Below are 17,195 nucleotides of genomic sequence, written 5' to 3'. Positions count from 1 at the left end.
ACCCCTACCAGCACCTTCAACTCAACTTGAGGGTTGAGACAAGGGATCCCCTATCTCCTTTTCTATTTATTGTTGCAGCAGAAGGTTTGGGGAGATACATCAAGAAGGAAGCCTAGGTGTCAAGAATGAAGGGACTAAGGGTTTGGGGGAATGACCTACCACTCACTCACCAATAATTTGTGGACGACATCATGCTCTTCTACCAAGTCTCTCTCAGAGAAGTCAAAAGAATGAAAGAAATACTGGACATATTTATGCAGGCCTCTGGCACCCAGATCAATAAGGAAAAATCTTGCACCTTCTTTTTCAACACCCCTAGGAATGTAAAGGCTTATTTGGCCAGGATCATGGGATTTAGTACAGGTAACCTACTAACGAAATACCTGGGGATTCCACTGGTGGAAAACCCCCTAAAAATGGTAGGTTGGCAACAAACTATCCAGAAGATCCAAGGAAGATTAGGAAACTAGGCCTTTAGATCCCTCAACCTTGTAGGCAGAACAGTCCTAGTAAAAGTAGTGTTACAGTCAATTTCAATTTGCCAACTATCTAGTATGGCAGCCCCCAAGGGGGCTTGCACCAAAATGGTAGATATCTTCAAAAAATTATTATGGGGAGGGTCTCAATAGAAGAAAAAATGGGCTCCGATGTCATGGCAGGGATTGACAAGAAAAAAGGCTGAGGGAGGACTCGGGCTAAGAGACCCATATACCTTAAACCAATGGGGGAAAAACTCTAGTGGCATTGGATAGGAGGAGGAGGAGATCTATGGAAACAAATTTGGACAAGAAAGTATAACATTCCCGAGAGAACGGAGGAAATATTGCGATATAAAAACCCCTCCAAGGGCTCAACTATATGGAATCTAGCACAATAGAACAAAGAGAACATTACAGAGCATGCCTTCTGGGAAATTCAAAATGGAAAGAGAACGAAATTCTGGGAGGAGGCATGGCAAAAAAGAGGCAAATTGGGAGGTAAGTAGGATCTTGGAGACATCTACAGATACACCACAGATAGGAATATGCACTTGGTAGAACAATTCTAGAAGGAAGGGCAAGGGATTGGAAAATGGAGAAACTAGAAAGGGACAGAAGACTAGGGTTAGGGTATAGCACCAGAGCAAGGGGAAGAGTATGATAAGGAAATGAGTACAAGGAAAATAACTATTAGAATGGGACCAAACATCTTGAGATGGGGTCACTCAACAAAAAGAACATTCACTATTAAAGAAGCGTATGGGCTACAAGAAGAGCAAGAACACGATGAACACACGCCACTTTGGAATTTTCTTTAGAAAGGGGGATGGTGGCCAAAGGTAGCCCATTTCCTATGGCTAGTGTGCAAAGGGAGAATACTGACATGGGATCAGTTACAGAGAAGAGGTATGCAAGGCCCGTCCTTCTGCTAGATGTGCCGACAAAATAAGGAAGACATAGAACACATGATGAATTCCTGCCCTTTCGTGATTCAGCAATGGGAACAAATACAAGGTGTATTTGGAAGATTGGACAGAGATCACCAAAGCATAAAAGAAATGATTCAAATATGGGAGAATAATAACTTCTCAAGCCCTGTCCTGAATCAAGCATGGGGGCTAGCCCTGGGGTTTAACCTATGGATGATATGGAAAGAACGAAACAATAGAATCTTCAAAGATAAAATCTCCACACAAGAGCAAGTATGGGAAATACTAGTAAATAATATCAGAGAAACGATCCTGTCAGAAGAATGGAGTCAGGAGGACTGGCAAGTTCCTCCCCAGGAAGCTAGAATCCTATGATGCCTAAAATTATCAAAAGAAATGGTCGGATCAAATGCGTGGAAAGGGAGGAAGAACAATATTGAGTCCCCGAAGCAATTCACCCTCCCAGGAGAAGGATTCATCAAGCTAAATTTCGATGGGGCCTCCAAGGGGAACCTGGGAATAACAAAATCGCAAGTAATAATGAAGCTAAATTTGCAGCAGCTGGGCATGGCATGAGACTAGCTGTAAGATTAGGGTACAAACAAGTGGAAGTGGAAGGAGATTCCAGCTTGGTCATCAACATAATGAAGAAGCTTAACAATGGAATGCTATGGGACAAATTGAGCAAAAGCTGGAGGACAACCCACCTCATCCAGGAAATAGGGGAACTCACATAGAAGTTCGACTACTTAGTAATCAAACATGTAAGAAGAGAGGGGAACAAAGCAACTGATTTCTTGGACAACTGGGACTGTAATTAGCAACATGGATCAATGGAACAAGTATGGCTTATACAGCCCAGGGATGAAAGATTAAAACCCTTAGAAGAAATCTTACAACAAGATATCCAACATGAATAGGAGAAATCAAATAGTAGTAACAAGTCCCCCGATCGGGGTGGCTGCCCGACGAAGTTGGCCAGATACGGTTGTCAGGAAAACATAAGGACGGGTACAATCCATCGCAGCCCACATGCTCATGGCGATGGATGTAGTGGCTTCTCGCATGATGATGTATAGAGTGGAAGGGATAAGTGGCAACCAGTGCCATGCTAGTGATGGAGGAGGGAAGGGTAGGACAGGAGGATGGATGGGACAGAGAAGGAAGGAGGGCGAGTGTGAAGGAATGAAAGGTCATGGGGAGAGTATTGCCGCGAAGGAGAGATGGAGGACTGACGGGGAAGCTTAGCTCAAAAACCTGAAACGACACCTTCGAAGCGGCACTGGTTATGTTATCTGGCTATATTCGTTAATTGAAATGATGCCTGTGTGTTTATATGGAAGGGGAATGAGAGGTCTGACCAGAGAGGAAGGTAGGGATAAAGGAGGGAGAGAACTAGACATGCAGGGAGGGAAGGGGACTGAGGTCAAACCTGTAATTGGTAACGAGAGGGACCACCAGGGGTGGGAATATGAGGAAGCACATGCCATTAAGTTAGCCAGACAAACTTACAATGAGGAAGGAGATAAGGGAGATAAGCAAGTGAGAGGCGGGACAATTTCGAGTGGCAGAGAGGAGCGAAAGGCACACTGGCTAGAGTGTAGAGAGAAGGGAAAGAAATTGAGTGTAGTAATTATATGGTTTGAGGGGCGGGAGGTTAAGGATGTAAGTGTCGCGAATTGAGCGTTAGGACTCTAACCCAGGGAGCAGAGCAGAGAGAGGCAAATACCAAAAAGGAAGAGAGGCTATTGCGTGGTAGGGGAGTGGTGTTGTTATTTCTATCAAAGAGGCTATTGGATGGCAGGGGAGTGGTGCTATTACTTCAGGCAGAGAAGAGGCAGCAAAGTAGTGGGCCAAGGGGCATTGGGGTAGAGATGGGGGTGGTAGGAAATGCAAGGAGAGGGGAAGTGACAGAATGGTGGAAAGGTTGGAAAATATAATATGTAAGCTAACTAGAATGTTTTGTGAACAGGTGCGCACAACAAGAGACATGGTTAGACCAGCTCGTGGACGAGGACAAGGCATAAGGGGAAGGGAGGGGCCTCGGGCACCTGACCTAGGCACCTCGGAACCTAGACGTGGAAGAAATCTAGTAGAAAGGATTATCAATGAAGCAATGAAAGCGTATAGGGTAGGGATAGATGCAGGCATCTGGAAGATCTTAGAAGATTGGGAGGAACAGATAAAAGAGGAGGTAGACTTAGAATAGGAAATGGAGGCTTGGTGAGAGGTAATCCCTGACCCAAAAAATATGAGGGGAAGAATAACTTAATTGAAGAAGACTCTATACTTATATTGTCTCATGAAGAGCCTGATGGGGAAGGCCATGGAGCAGCTATCAAAGGGGATGGAAATGACCCCCCAAGACATGCCAAACTACAAGAAGGACCTACAAACCGTACAGTTCCAGTTGTCCAAGCAGGACATCCACCTCGATCGTATTCAAAGGCATTTCCTTCTATTATAAAGCTGGCAGATGCACCAGGAGACTCAGCTGAAGACTCGGCCCCGGTTGACTCAGCCTCAGAGGATCAAAAGGAATAGTCAGGTTCCTGAATTTTTTTTAGTTTTTAGCAGATAACATTTACTTTTATTCATGTATGCTTATGATAGATAGAAACTTAGACTCTTATCATGATATAGATGTATATATAGCTTGGGTAGATCGCCTTAAACTATATGATTTTTGGATGGCATATAACGTGGATAGGTGGCCAACAGACTTGGTTTCCCATTGGGCAAGTTGAGGCCACCTATCTCATCTATGTGGTGTAAACTTGTCTTTCATAAATAGAAAATAGAAGGTCCTACCAAGCATTACAAAAAAAAATAACATTAGGTATTAATTAATGTTATAAAAAATAATGAATTCTAAAACTTTTATTCAACAACATTATAATATTGCAATGTTACATCATATTTTGACAAAAAAAGAAAAGAAGAAGAAGAAGAAGATATTTAGTTTGATTAACTAAAATTAATTTATTTCTTAACATTATCAAACCTGTCGCCTCCTCACATTACCATCCAAATCTTTCCTCTATTTATTGCCCCATCATTATTTGAATTTTTCACACATCTGATCCTGATGATGAACCACAGAGGTTGGTTCGAAACATCGATACAATAAAACATGGATGCGATGACTCCGGAAGACATCGCTACACAAGATGTTGATCGCAGAAGCCTAAAATATATAATAATGTTCTACCTTAGCACGACAAGATCAATATTCATTGATCTACACATTCCTTTGACTGAATGCTTTTTTCCTGTGTAAAATAGTCTCCTCTATCACAATCCCAAACATGATCATCCTGTTCACAAATTTGTAGAACTCCTATTTAGCGTTGATCCTATTGCAATGCAGGATTCCTAGTGTTATTGCTCAGATCATGGGTTAAATTGGAAGAATTTCCCTCATAATCCCAGGATCTTAAGCCCAATACAAAGCCGTCCAAGAGCCCAAAATTGCAGATGATCCATAAAAGTAATTAAATCCTTGTTCATCCCATTAATCTAGTGATTATCAATACTCGTTCAGTATCCATGGACGCTAACAGATCATCCAAGCCAGAGAAACTAAGGCCACAGGATTCGACAACAAGATCAGGTTCACAGAAGCTACAAGAAACTGTGATAGTAAAACAAATAAAACAACAAGCCCCGCGTGATGACTTTTAAACAAATAAAGGAACTGCGTGATGTCTTCTAATGTCAAAACAGATGGTTATATAAATTTGAGAAACGTAGACTTGTGGCAAGTGTCGGACAACCTACTCCATGAACCCAATACCAACATAGAACCAATTTACACTCTAAAATCCCTTACTTTACACAAAGCGCGATCTTCAAAGAACCCACTGAAAGCCAAGCGAGTTCTTCGAGGTTTTTACTTCAATCAAAATTGAATTTAGGATTCATCACCGCTTAAACTCAGATTTAAGTACCATAAAATCTCTATGAGAATCTGGCTGTCACAAATTCGATGTCATAAAAAAAACAAACTCATTCCATGGAGATATATCAAATGTAGCGTCTGATTTCAAAAGAAATTATCTTCCAAATTTGTCCCTTGGCTGGAATGCAATCTCTTCGCATGCAGTGTCCCATGTTAGCCATAAAATTCTCACACAGTCGATTTCAGAACAGGATACTGCTCCGATACCACATGTAAAATATTAAAAAAAATTAACACACATGAAAAAATACCAGAGACATAGAAATGACGAAAAAGGCCTCAGCCTTATTGTATTCCTCTCATAATGCAATGTACAAATAATGATAATAGTACAAATAAATACATGAGGAAGTTTGTCTCAAGATAGTATGTCTATCTTGGACACTATGGTTGAGCAAATCTCTCAACTAAACACTAATCTAGGAGCCTAACTAGTTGGAGACAATCTGTCAACCAACTACGCCTAAACTGACTCCTAACCATGAGGAACAAACTCAATCTAGAAAGGTAGGGTTAAATCCAACTTTCTTGATTTTAATTAATTTAATTATTTTGGGCTTATAATTGTTTTTAACACATGAGAGTGAGGCTAACATAAAATACTAAACTTATAATAAATGGATGCTCTATTACTGGAAGAATCACCAATTCTGGAAATTGGGTTTTCAAGAAAAAACAAAAAATATAATTTTTTATTGTATTTTCTTGAACTTTTTTGATAGCCACTTGCCTTACGAGTTGTTGAAGCCCAGATCTTCATTGAAAAGCCAAAATAATAAAATATTATGAAGGTTTAGACAACTATCTCCTGCAATGCAATGCTGCTTCAAAGGTCTCCAAATATATCATAGGCTTATAATATGATAGATTAGTGGACAAATTAAAAACTACATTGAATCAACTTTTGACATTTTATCACAATTGAGCAGACTTGATCTTTTATACATTCCTTTAGCGTCAAGTTTTTTTATCTCTTTAATAAACATTAATAATAGACTTTTAAGTATCATGCCAGGTCACATTGGAAAAGTAACACGAAATATTATTAAATTTGTGCTTTTTGACTATGGAATCTCCTTGATAAATTCCAATATTCTCTCTCTAGAAACCCCTCTCTCGTATTTGAATGATTTTTATTCAAATCTACAAGTTCTAAGGCCATTTGACTTGTTTTGAAGGGATTTCACTAATTCAGTTGCCTTCAACTAAAATTGGTAGATTAATTCTTGTGTGATAAGGTGCAAAATAGTCTAGTGAAAAGATGGGTTTATATGTGGCTAGCTAACATGTTTCATCTTGTTAATGTTTGCATCTAAATATGGGCTTTTCACTTTCCTCCATGTTAGATGTGCAATCAGGGAAGGTGGTCATGCTGGATTTCACATTGATGATAGTTACTTTTTTTGTTGGAACATTATTTGGCACCAAGCATGTGATCTATATGCAAGCACCATTGATCTCAACTAGGAAGCAGTGGTTAAGTAACAAGGTGGTTCTCAATTTTAGAGCTGATGTGCTAAAGATACCTGTAGAAGGAATGAATGTTTTCTCATTGAATTATATTGAGTATGTTCCTTGTCATGATTTAAAGTATATCAACACTCTGAAAATTTTGAATTATTCTCGAAGAGTGAATTTTGAAAGAAATTTGTCCTCTCCACTTGAGGAACAACCTTTCTGTTTAATACCTCCTTCCAAATAATACAAGATCCCAATAAAATGGCCAATTAGTAAATATTATGTGTGGTGAAGCAATATGAACCACTCACATCTAGCAGAAAGCCAAAGGTGGGAAAAATTGGGTGCATAAGCAAGGTAAACTATGGTGGTTCCCAGGTGGTGGTACTCATTTCAAGCATGGAGCTTCAAAGTACATCCAAAGGTTGGGAAACATGATAACTAATGGAATAGGGGATTTACGAGCCACAAGAGTGGTGCAATTTCTTGATGTTGGCTGTGGTTTTGCAAGTTTTTCATCTTATCTACTTCCACTGGGTATACAAACAATACCATTTGATCCAAAGTGTTGGGTTGTGTTATATTCTTTCCACGACTAGCCCACGTAATTAACTGGGGGGTTAGGAGGGGGGCGGAGCTCCCCCCTTTGTTGCGTCGATTATGTAGTGGGGGGAGTCACAGGGGGTTTGAGAAGTGTAGGTAACCCCACTCTATGGGGTTCGGGGCAGCGCCCAAATTTTTTTTGGTTTTGGAATCTACGTGAGGTTGGGCATACCCACATATGGTTTTGTGCATAATTTTTGCACATGGTTTTGTACGCGATGGTTTTCGGTCCATGGTATTGGATGCTTCGACATGTATAAATATGTATTGTAACATTGAAAGGAACATAATGAAAAATCAAGTTGGTAGTCCTGGTTTTGGATACAGGGGAAAATCTCTGTGTATATGTGTTTTATGTGTTATGCTCTCACATTGTTTATTTTCTGTGTTTTAGAATTCGTATGCAGGTAATTTCTGTACAGGGTTAAAACCTACATTTGGTATCAGCGCCGTTTTTGGCTTCAAGGGGATGCCTTTGTTGCTAATGGGTTTCGCTCAGGCCTGTGGTAGAACCTGTTCAGCGGGATATTTGTGAGATCAATTCTAGTGGTGAAAGAAGATGGCGAGCAGTGGAAAGATAGAGATCGAGAAATTTAATGGTCAGAGTTTTGAGTTGTGGAAACTCAAGATGGAGGATCTGTTGGTGGATAAAGATTAGTGGATCGCAGTAGATCTGGGTACTAAACCAACGAGAGTATCCGATGAAGAATGGTAGAAGTTGGATCGAAAGGCAAAGAGCACAATAACATTGTGTGTCTCAGATTCAGTATTGCTGAATGTATCAGGGGAAGCTACGGTGAAGGCTTTGTGGGACAAGTTATGGACTTTGTACCAATCTAAGTCTCTAGTGAATAAACTGTTCCTGTAGAAAAAGCTGTATAACCTGAGGATGAAAGATGGAGACTTGGTGACAAAGCATCTGAATGCATTTAATACTGTGGTAAGTCAGTTAGCATCTGTTGATATTAAAATTTTAGATGAAGATAAGTGCATCAGTTTGTTGTGTTCTCTACCAGATTCATGGGATAGTCTGGTTATTGCAATAGGTAGCAATGCAACTGCCTTTCAGTTTGATGAAATAGTCACATCCTTGCTGACATAGGAGATGAGACGGAAAAATATGGAGAGCCAGAATGGTGATGCCTTGTCTGTACAAGGATGGTCCCAGAAAAAAAACAAAAATAAGTCATCGAGTGGGAGATCTAAATCTAAAGGGAGATCTAAATCTAAAGGGAGATCTAAATCTCTAGGAAAACTTGTAAAGGTTGTGTGCTGGAAATGCGGAAAGGAAGGGAACTACAAAAGGGACTGTAAATCTAAATCTCCTAACAAAGGAAAGGGATCTGATGATGCTCCTTTTGCAGAGGTGAAAACCACCTTAGATGAAGGTGGGGATGTGTACTTGTCTTCTTCAAGTACACAGTATACATGTAGATCATGAGGCATGGATGATTGACTCAGGTGCATCCTTTCACTTCACTCCCCATAGAGAGTGGTTCTGTGAGTATGAGAAATATGACGGTGGTGATGTCTTCTTAGGGGATGATAGGAAGGCTAGAATCGTTGGTCGCGGAAAAGTAAAGTTGAAGTTGCAAGGTGGAAGGATTAGAACACTTCCAGGTGTTCTACATATTCCTGCATTGGCCAGAAATCTGATTTCTGTAAGCAAGCGGGATGAAGCAGGTGTAAAAATAGTGTTCGAGAAGGATACCTGCAATATGGTTTGGGGAGCAATGGTATTGATGTGGGGAGTTCGAATTGGAACTCTGTGCAAGCTGCAAGGTAGCACTGTTGTTGATGGGTGCAACAACTTTGTGGTTCCTGAAAGTGGAGCAAAACATCTAGTGGTCTCTGGAGAGAAGGCCATGTTGTGGCATCAAAGGCTTGGACATATTGGAGAGAAGGGCCTTCAAATACTTCATGGTAAAGGTATGGTAGAAGGTATGAGTAATAGCTCTCTGGATTGATTTCTATGAAAATTGTGTATATGGGAAGCATAATCGGGTGAGTTTCCCCTCTAATGGTAAGAGGGCGAAACAGATATTAGAGCTTGTGCAGAGTGATGTGTTTGGACCTGTGAAGGTTTCATCATTGGGTAAGTCTGTGTACTATGTATAATTTATAGATGACTTATCAAGGAATACATGGATATATTTCCTTAAGAAGAAATCTGAAGTCTTTGACAGGTTTAAAGAATTTAAGGCTCTGGTGGAAAACTAGACAAAGAAGAAGATAAAGGTGTTGAGGACAGATAACGGTGGAGAGTTTTGCAGTAAGGAATTTGAAGAATTCTGTAAGAACTGTGGTATAGCACGACATAATACTACTCCATATACACCTCAGCAAAATGGAGTTGCATAAAGAATGAACAAGACGTTGATGGAAAGGGCAAGAAGCATGCTCAGTGGTGTCGAGTTAGGACAGGAATTTTGGGTAGAGGTAGTGGAGACAGCATGTTACCTGGTCAATAGATCACCTTCATCAGCATTAGAGGATAAGACTCCACAAGAGGTATGGACTGGTAAGAAACCCTCTCTTTCACATCTAAGGGTATTTGGATGTGATGCATATGTACATGTTCCAAAGGAGAAATACACCAAGTTGGATAGTAAATCTGAAAAGTGCATCTTTATTGGGTATAAGGATGGTTTAAAGGGTTATAAGCTTTGGAACCTAGTAACAAGGAAGGTTGTGTATAGCCGAGATGTGGTGTTCAGAGAGGTGAAAGATGTTATTAAACATGAAGCCCAACCAAAGGAACCTAAGAAGATAGAGTTTGAGCTAAAGGAGGAAGAATCAGACTCTACAGCAGAGGAGGAATCAGAAGTTGAAGAGCCACAAATTTCGGGTGTGAGAAGATCAGTTCGAGAAAGAAGGCAGCCAGAAAGGTATAGTCCATCTGCTTTCTGTGCAAATTTTGCTTTATCTATTATTGATGATGATCCCAGAACTGTGAAGGAAGTAGTAGATTCAGAGCATGGAAAACTCTGGAAAGAGGCCATGGTTGATGAAATGGCATCTTTGCACAAAAATGAGGCTTGGGATCTGGTGGAGTTGCCGGCTGGAAGGAAACCCATTGGTAGCAAATGGGTGTTCAAGAAGAAGACAAATGAAGAAGGAAAGGTGGAGAAATACAAAGCTCGATTGGTAGCAAAAGGTTTTTCCCAGGTGCCAGGAATTGATTTTGGTGATATCTTTTCTCCTGTTGCCAAGGTAGCTTCTATTAGATTACTTTTATTTGTTTCTACTGCTTTTGATTTTGAGGTAGAACAGATGGATGTGAAGACAACATTTCTTCATGGGGATCTGGAAGAGGAGATCTGTACATGAAGCAACCTGAAGGCTTTGTAGTGAAGGGTAATAAAGAACTGGTATGTAAGTTAAAGAAGTCTTTGTATGGGTTAAAACAATCACCAAGGATGTGGTATCAGAAATTTGATACATTTATACGGGGACTTGGGTTCACTAGAAGCAAAGTAGATCACTGTGTGTATTTTAAATTAATTTGTGACCATGTTATTTATTTGGTCTTGTATGTGGATGATATGTTTCTAGTTGGAAATGACAAAGAAATTATCCAGGATTTGAAGACCCAATTGTCCTCCAAATTCGACATGAAAGATCTTGGTGCTACAAACTATATTTTGGGCATGGAAATTAAAAGAGATCGGGCAAAGAGGAAGCTATGGTTAAACCAGAGGAAGTATGTTGAGACAATATTGTAGAGATTTAATATGCAAGATAGTAAACCGGTGAAGGTTCCTATTCTTGTAGGTGTAAAGTTATCTGTTGAACAGTGTCCCAAGACACAAGAATAGGAAGAGGACATGTCCCGTGTTCCATATGCAAGTGCAGTCGGTAGCCTGATGTATAAAATGGTTTGTACTAGACCAAACATTGCACATGCAGTGGGAGTATTGAGCAGGTTTATGTCAAAACAAGGAAAGGAGCATTAGACAACAGTCAAGCGGGTTTTCAGGTATTTGTGTGGCACTGGTGATTATGGTTTGTGCTATCAAGGAAGACTAGGATTGGATAGAGTGTTGGATATTCGTGGCTTTGTTGATACAGACTGAGCTGGAGATTTGGATTAGAGAATATCTACAAGTGGGTATGTGTTTAACCTATTTGGAGGTGCAGTCAGTTGGATGAGTAAGAAACAATCTGTAGTGGCACTATCAACTACAGAGGCAGAATACATGACAGCCACTCATGCAAGCAAGGAATCAATTTGGTTGCAGATATTGTGTTCAAGTATGGGGTTAGTACATGGATATATAAGGATAGACTGTGACAGCCAAAGTGAAATTTTCTTGGCAAAGAACCCTGCATATCATTCAAAGAAAAAGCACATTGATGTTCAGTATCACTTTGTGAGAGATATGATAGAAGACCAAAAGGTGTTGCTAGTAAAGGTGGACAGTTTGAAGAATACTGCAGATGCATTAACAAAATCTGTGAGCTCTGAGAAGTTCTCTTGGTGTAGAGAAACAATGGGCGTTATAGGGCTGGATAAATGACTAAGCTCTCTTGTGGCCCCATGTGGAAAGAAAACAACAAGTGGGAGAATGTTGGGTTGTGTTATATTCTTTCCACGACTAGCCCACGTAGTTAACTGAGGGTTTAGGAGGGGGGCGAACCCCCCCCCCCCTTTCGTTGCGCCGATTGCGTAGCGGGGGGAGTCACAGAGGGTTTGAGGGGTGCAAGTAACCCCACTCTGTGGGGTCCAAGGTAGCGCCCTAGAAAATTTTGGTTTTGGAACCTATGTTAGGTTGGGCGGACCCACCTATGGTTTTGTGCATGATTTTCACACATGGTTTTGGACGCGATGGTTTTCGGTCGATGGTTTTGGACACGATGGTTTTTGGTCCATGGTATTGGATGCTTCGGCATGTATAAATATGTATTGTAACATTAAAAGGAACATAATGAAAAATCAAGCTGGTAGTCCCGGTTTTGGGATACAGGGGAAAATCTCTGTGTATATGTGTTTTATTTGTTATGCTCTCACATTGTTTATTTTCTGTGTTTTAGAATTCGTATGCAGGTAATTTCTGTATGGGGTTAAAACCTACACAAAGGATGGGCATGAGAATCAGATTCAATTTTCTATTGAACGAGGAATTGGTGCCATGATTACAGTTCTTGGTACAACACAACTAGCTTATCCAAGAAATTCATTTGAAATGGTCCATTGTTCACGTTGTCATGTTGATTGGCATGAAAATGATGGTGTTCTGCTGAAAGAAGTGGATCGCCTTTTGAGAGCTAGTGGTTACTTTGTTTATTCTGCACCTCCTGCTTACAAGAAGGATAAAGATTATCCCCATCAATGGGAGAAGTTGATGTCTGACAACTTGAACATGTGGGAATCTTATTGCTCGTCAAGTTCAAATAGCAATTTGGTTCAAGCCAGGAGATAAGGCATGCCAACTAGAGAAAGAAAAATACAAAAGCTTGGTTTTATGTGATGAGGCACATGATCACATAAACCATTACATAATTGTCATGGAAGAAACCATTACAGGTTTCTCTAACTTTAAGTCCAGAAGTAGAGAACACTCGACAACTTCCTCCATTGCTGAAGTGTTTATCAATCTTCCCTAAATGACATGAGAAAATAGGGATCACTGTTGAAAATTTTAGTGCAGACACAACATTTTGGCAGAGGCAAGTCAATGAATATTGGACACTTATGAATGTTAGTAAATATGATATTCGAAATGTAATGGATATGATCTCTTTCTATGGCGGATTTGCTGCTGGTTTAAGCACAAAACCAGTTTGGGTGATGAATATAATTCCTCCAAGCTCAAGGAATACTTTACCTACTATCTATGACAAAGGCTTGATTGGATCTTTTCATGATCAATGTAATCCATTTTCTACTTATCCACGTACATATGATTTGGTTCATGCATTCCAATTGTTTTCATACTACAAAGGTGATGGTAGAGGTTGCCAAATAGAAGACATTAAACTGGAGGTGGATCACATTCTTCGCCCACTAGGATTTTTCATCATCTGAGATGACTCAACCATAATCTCAAAAGTGGCAGATATTGCACCCAAGTTTCTCTGGGATGCAAAAGTATATAATTTGGAAGGTGTTGGAAATGGAGGAGACCAACTACTAATTTGTCAAAAGATGTTGGAAGTTGTCCTTCAACAGGGTATTAAGCATTGATAGATCTTGTCCGTGGGATATTAATGCTAGCACATATACTTATGACGTTTTCAAATAAACATGGTCCGTCAAAAATACATTTTTTAAATTTAAAAGCACATCATGAATGAAAGTTTATGATGGGTATTTTTCCTGTCAAATTCCAACCCGCATCAACCAATCACGTTACAAATAAATAAGTTTAAATAATAGTAAAAAATAACAAAAATTGAATTCCCAACGTTAAACTATGAATAATGGACATACATTTTTGGTCAAAAATAAATTAATAAATAGTCAAAAGCAAAACTGAATGAGTAATACCATGCTTACAAAAAAATATAACAATAAAAACTACCATATTTATTTATTTTAAAGAAAAAAACACTACTTTATATTTAAAAAAAAAAAAAACAACGCTTATACTTACTTTTATATATATATGTTAAGTGATTGTTATCAAAATTGATTTATTTCCAATTTATAATCAAATAACTCATTTCCATTAAAAAGATAAAAATAAAAAATATTAATCTTCATTTAGCAAAATATTTACATCTATATAGTTTTATATTCCAAAATTAAATTTAAAGTTATTTTTACAAGTGTTTCACCTTCTTAATGAATTCATTAATAACATCAATTTTTATACTTAAAATTGACAAGTTTTCTATGAACTAACCAAATTTATTTACGCACTAACAGTATGGTTTCAATGGTTTAAAGCTGTATTTTGTAAATTTGTTCATCACTTTGGTCTGTGGAGATTTCCTCACATTCATTGTCAAAACCACGTGAGATTAGAGAAAATTGTGCCAAGGAGAGGACAGTGAGGCACTGGGAATCGGGTTTGCAGCAAGTCAAAGCCTGGAGACCGAAAAAAAAGAGAGACTTGTTAACGACCGGAAGGCTACCATTACATGCCACTCAGCCGAGGTCCCTGGCCTCCGACAGCGAAAAACTCCCAGTAGACACAGGAGACGAGAGTCTCGCAAATCAGTTGAAGCCGAGCCAAAAATTTCGTGATATTCTAATATAGTTCTGCGACTATTTCGGAGACAGATTGCGAAACGGGTAAGACTATTGTAAATGGATTCAAACACCAAAATAGTGTAAATGGATTCCAAACATCAAAATTTCCTAAATCGACAAAACAAAGATAGAAATTCGAACATATCAATGCCAGTCAGCATTCAAACAACTCATAACAAAAGAATAAAATAAGCGGGCACTCTCTAACCTAATAACAAAAGAATAAAATAAGCTGGCATTCTCTAACCTCCCATGTTTCATCATAATGAAAAATGAATTTTACAAGCTAAAGATTGAAAAGCTTGGATGATTGAGCGAATAAACAACATTTAAAGGATGACACACAGACACCCTAAACTTCTTACATTTAATGGAATCGTCCAGCAAACGTTTTGACAAATGTAGACCCATGAAAATATGGATCTGATCGATGTTGAAACCGGGAAGCTGCTCATAGCTGAAATGCCATGGATAAATTGTAAAAATGAGGCCATATCTTCTAATTCAAATATGCAAAAATTGAGAAAATGATGAAATATATAAGCATAATTTCAAATAAACTTTTCAATACTAGAAATGAGAAATAGAGCTCTAGAGTTCAGGCATACCGTGTATTAGTATTAGTATGTACACCACATAAAGTCACAGTTAATGGTATCGTTCAACAAACATTATGACTAACATGAATTTTGTGAAAGCAAATAGACGGGCCAAGTTGACCAGGGTGGGGTTCTCTTCAAAGAGGGGCCTCTCAGATACCAACAGGCAGATGCAATAGTGGTAAAATAGGAGAAGAGGAGTGGGTGGGTTTAATATAGATATCAATAAATTTCAAAATTATGGGTTATTAAATTTGGGATATAGTGAAATTTATAGGTGAATCTGATTATATAATTTTAAGCAAGAATGTGATTTGTTGTTGATTCAAATACATTCTTGAAGACATAAATAGATTAACATCTTGAAAAACCCCTAAGACACTCAAATTTTACAAATTAAGCAACTTAAGTTTTTAAAAATCTGTGCCAGATTTAGGTTAAAATAAACCAAAAAAAAGTCCAGAAAAAAAATCATTGAGTCTATACGTTAAACAAAACTATGCCTTAAACATGATATGCAGATGAAGAGGTTAAACTAAACTATGCCTTAAACTTGATATGCACATGAAGAGGTTAAACTAAACTATGCCTTAAACATGATATGCAGATGAAGAAGTTTGCAGTTACACCAAAACCCACAGGTTTTGGTAAACTTTCCAAATGGGTAACTAGGATCCCCAGGGTGGAAATTATAGATTCCATAGAGGTGAAGTGATTCCTCCAACACCGTGGGTTTTGGTAAACTTTCCAAACAGGTAACTAGGATCCCCATGGTGGAAATTATGGATTCCATAGAGGTGAAGTGATTCCCCCAACACCCCTTAGACATAGCTAAGGGGAAACCATTTCATCTATAGGTTAAACTAAATTATACCTTAAACATGAACCTAGTCCAATCCAGGCTCTGATACCATGAAAAAATTTAGTGTTACATCAAAACCTACCTGTTTTAATAAAATTTAAAAATTGTAACTAATATCTCCAGAATAAAAATTATAGATTCCATAAAAATAAAATGATTCCTCAAACAAAAAAATAAATATATCCCACCACCACCAACCTACCAGAGTGTAAACAATTACAAGTCATACCGACACTATTAAACACCATATTTATTAACACAATAATAACTCAAGCCAATGTAAACATCGATGAGAGAGGTACTGCCACATCGCACTTTGGAGCCCTCGACATCATCAACTTTGAATAGTGTCAACTTTAAAATATTAAAAATCCAAGAGAAACTCCACCGAATATTTACAAAAACGAATGATTTCATCTTTGAAATATGAAAAAACCAAAATTAACCACCAAATATTAAAAAAACTTAAAGTAGGGACAAAACTAATAAGAGTGAACCGAATATATATGTCACTGCTGCGTATGCAGTGACATATGTCACTGCTATGTATGCGGAGACATAATAAATCAAATGTATATTGAATTAATAATAATAATAAATAATTATTTAATTAATAATATTAATTTATTATTATCGGTCTATTAACATAATATCATCCAGCAGTAGTTATGAAACTTCATCGAAATTTCGCTAACAAATCAAACGTATATTGAATTAATAATAATAATAAATAATTATTTACTTAATAATATTAAATTATTATTATCGGTCTATTAACATAAAATCATCCAACAGCAGTTATGAAACTTCATTGAAATTTAGATCACTTTATGCCTAAAAAGCCTCTACACTGCCCAGCACTACCACTACGCGGAAGAAAAGTTACCAGACAAAAGACTTTAAAACGAGGAATTATTTTTTATTTATTTATTGCATTCACCGATTCCCTATGCGCGTGGAAATTTATGTCAAATGCTTACATTTTCTGTGGAAATCGAATTCCGATGTCCTTGTCACTGCTTTAACTCATTTTTCTGACACAATCGGAGGAACATCCCTCAGTGAAATCTGCGTGTGTATATATATATAGAGAACATGTGGAGGCA

General features: G+C 38.3%; 1 pseudogene; it reads left to right on the top strand.

The window, feature by feature from the left end:
• The first annotated feature begins 6,687 nt into the window (after positions 1 to 6,687).
• Positions 6,688 to 13,617, top strand: LOC149217945 (putative methyltransferase PMT6 pseudogene; annotated as a pseudogene).
• The last annotated feature ends 3,578 nt before the right edge of the window (positions 13,618 to 17,195 follow it).

This window comes from Pinus tabuliformis, chromosome 1_1 (genome assembly GCF_031772625.1).
Source record: "Pinus tabuliformis cultivar Carrire ecotype Pingquan chromosome 1_1, CPIR1, whole genome shotgun sequence".
In the NCBI taxonomy this organism is placed as follows: Eukaryota; Viridiplantae; Streptophyta; class Pinopsida; order Pinales; family Pinaceae; genus Pinus; species Pinus tabuliformis.
The sequence above is the reverse complement of the archived record's forward strand: the minus strand, read 5'-3'. Positions and strand labels throughout refer to the sequence as shown.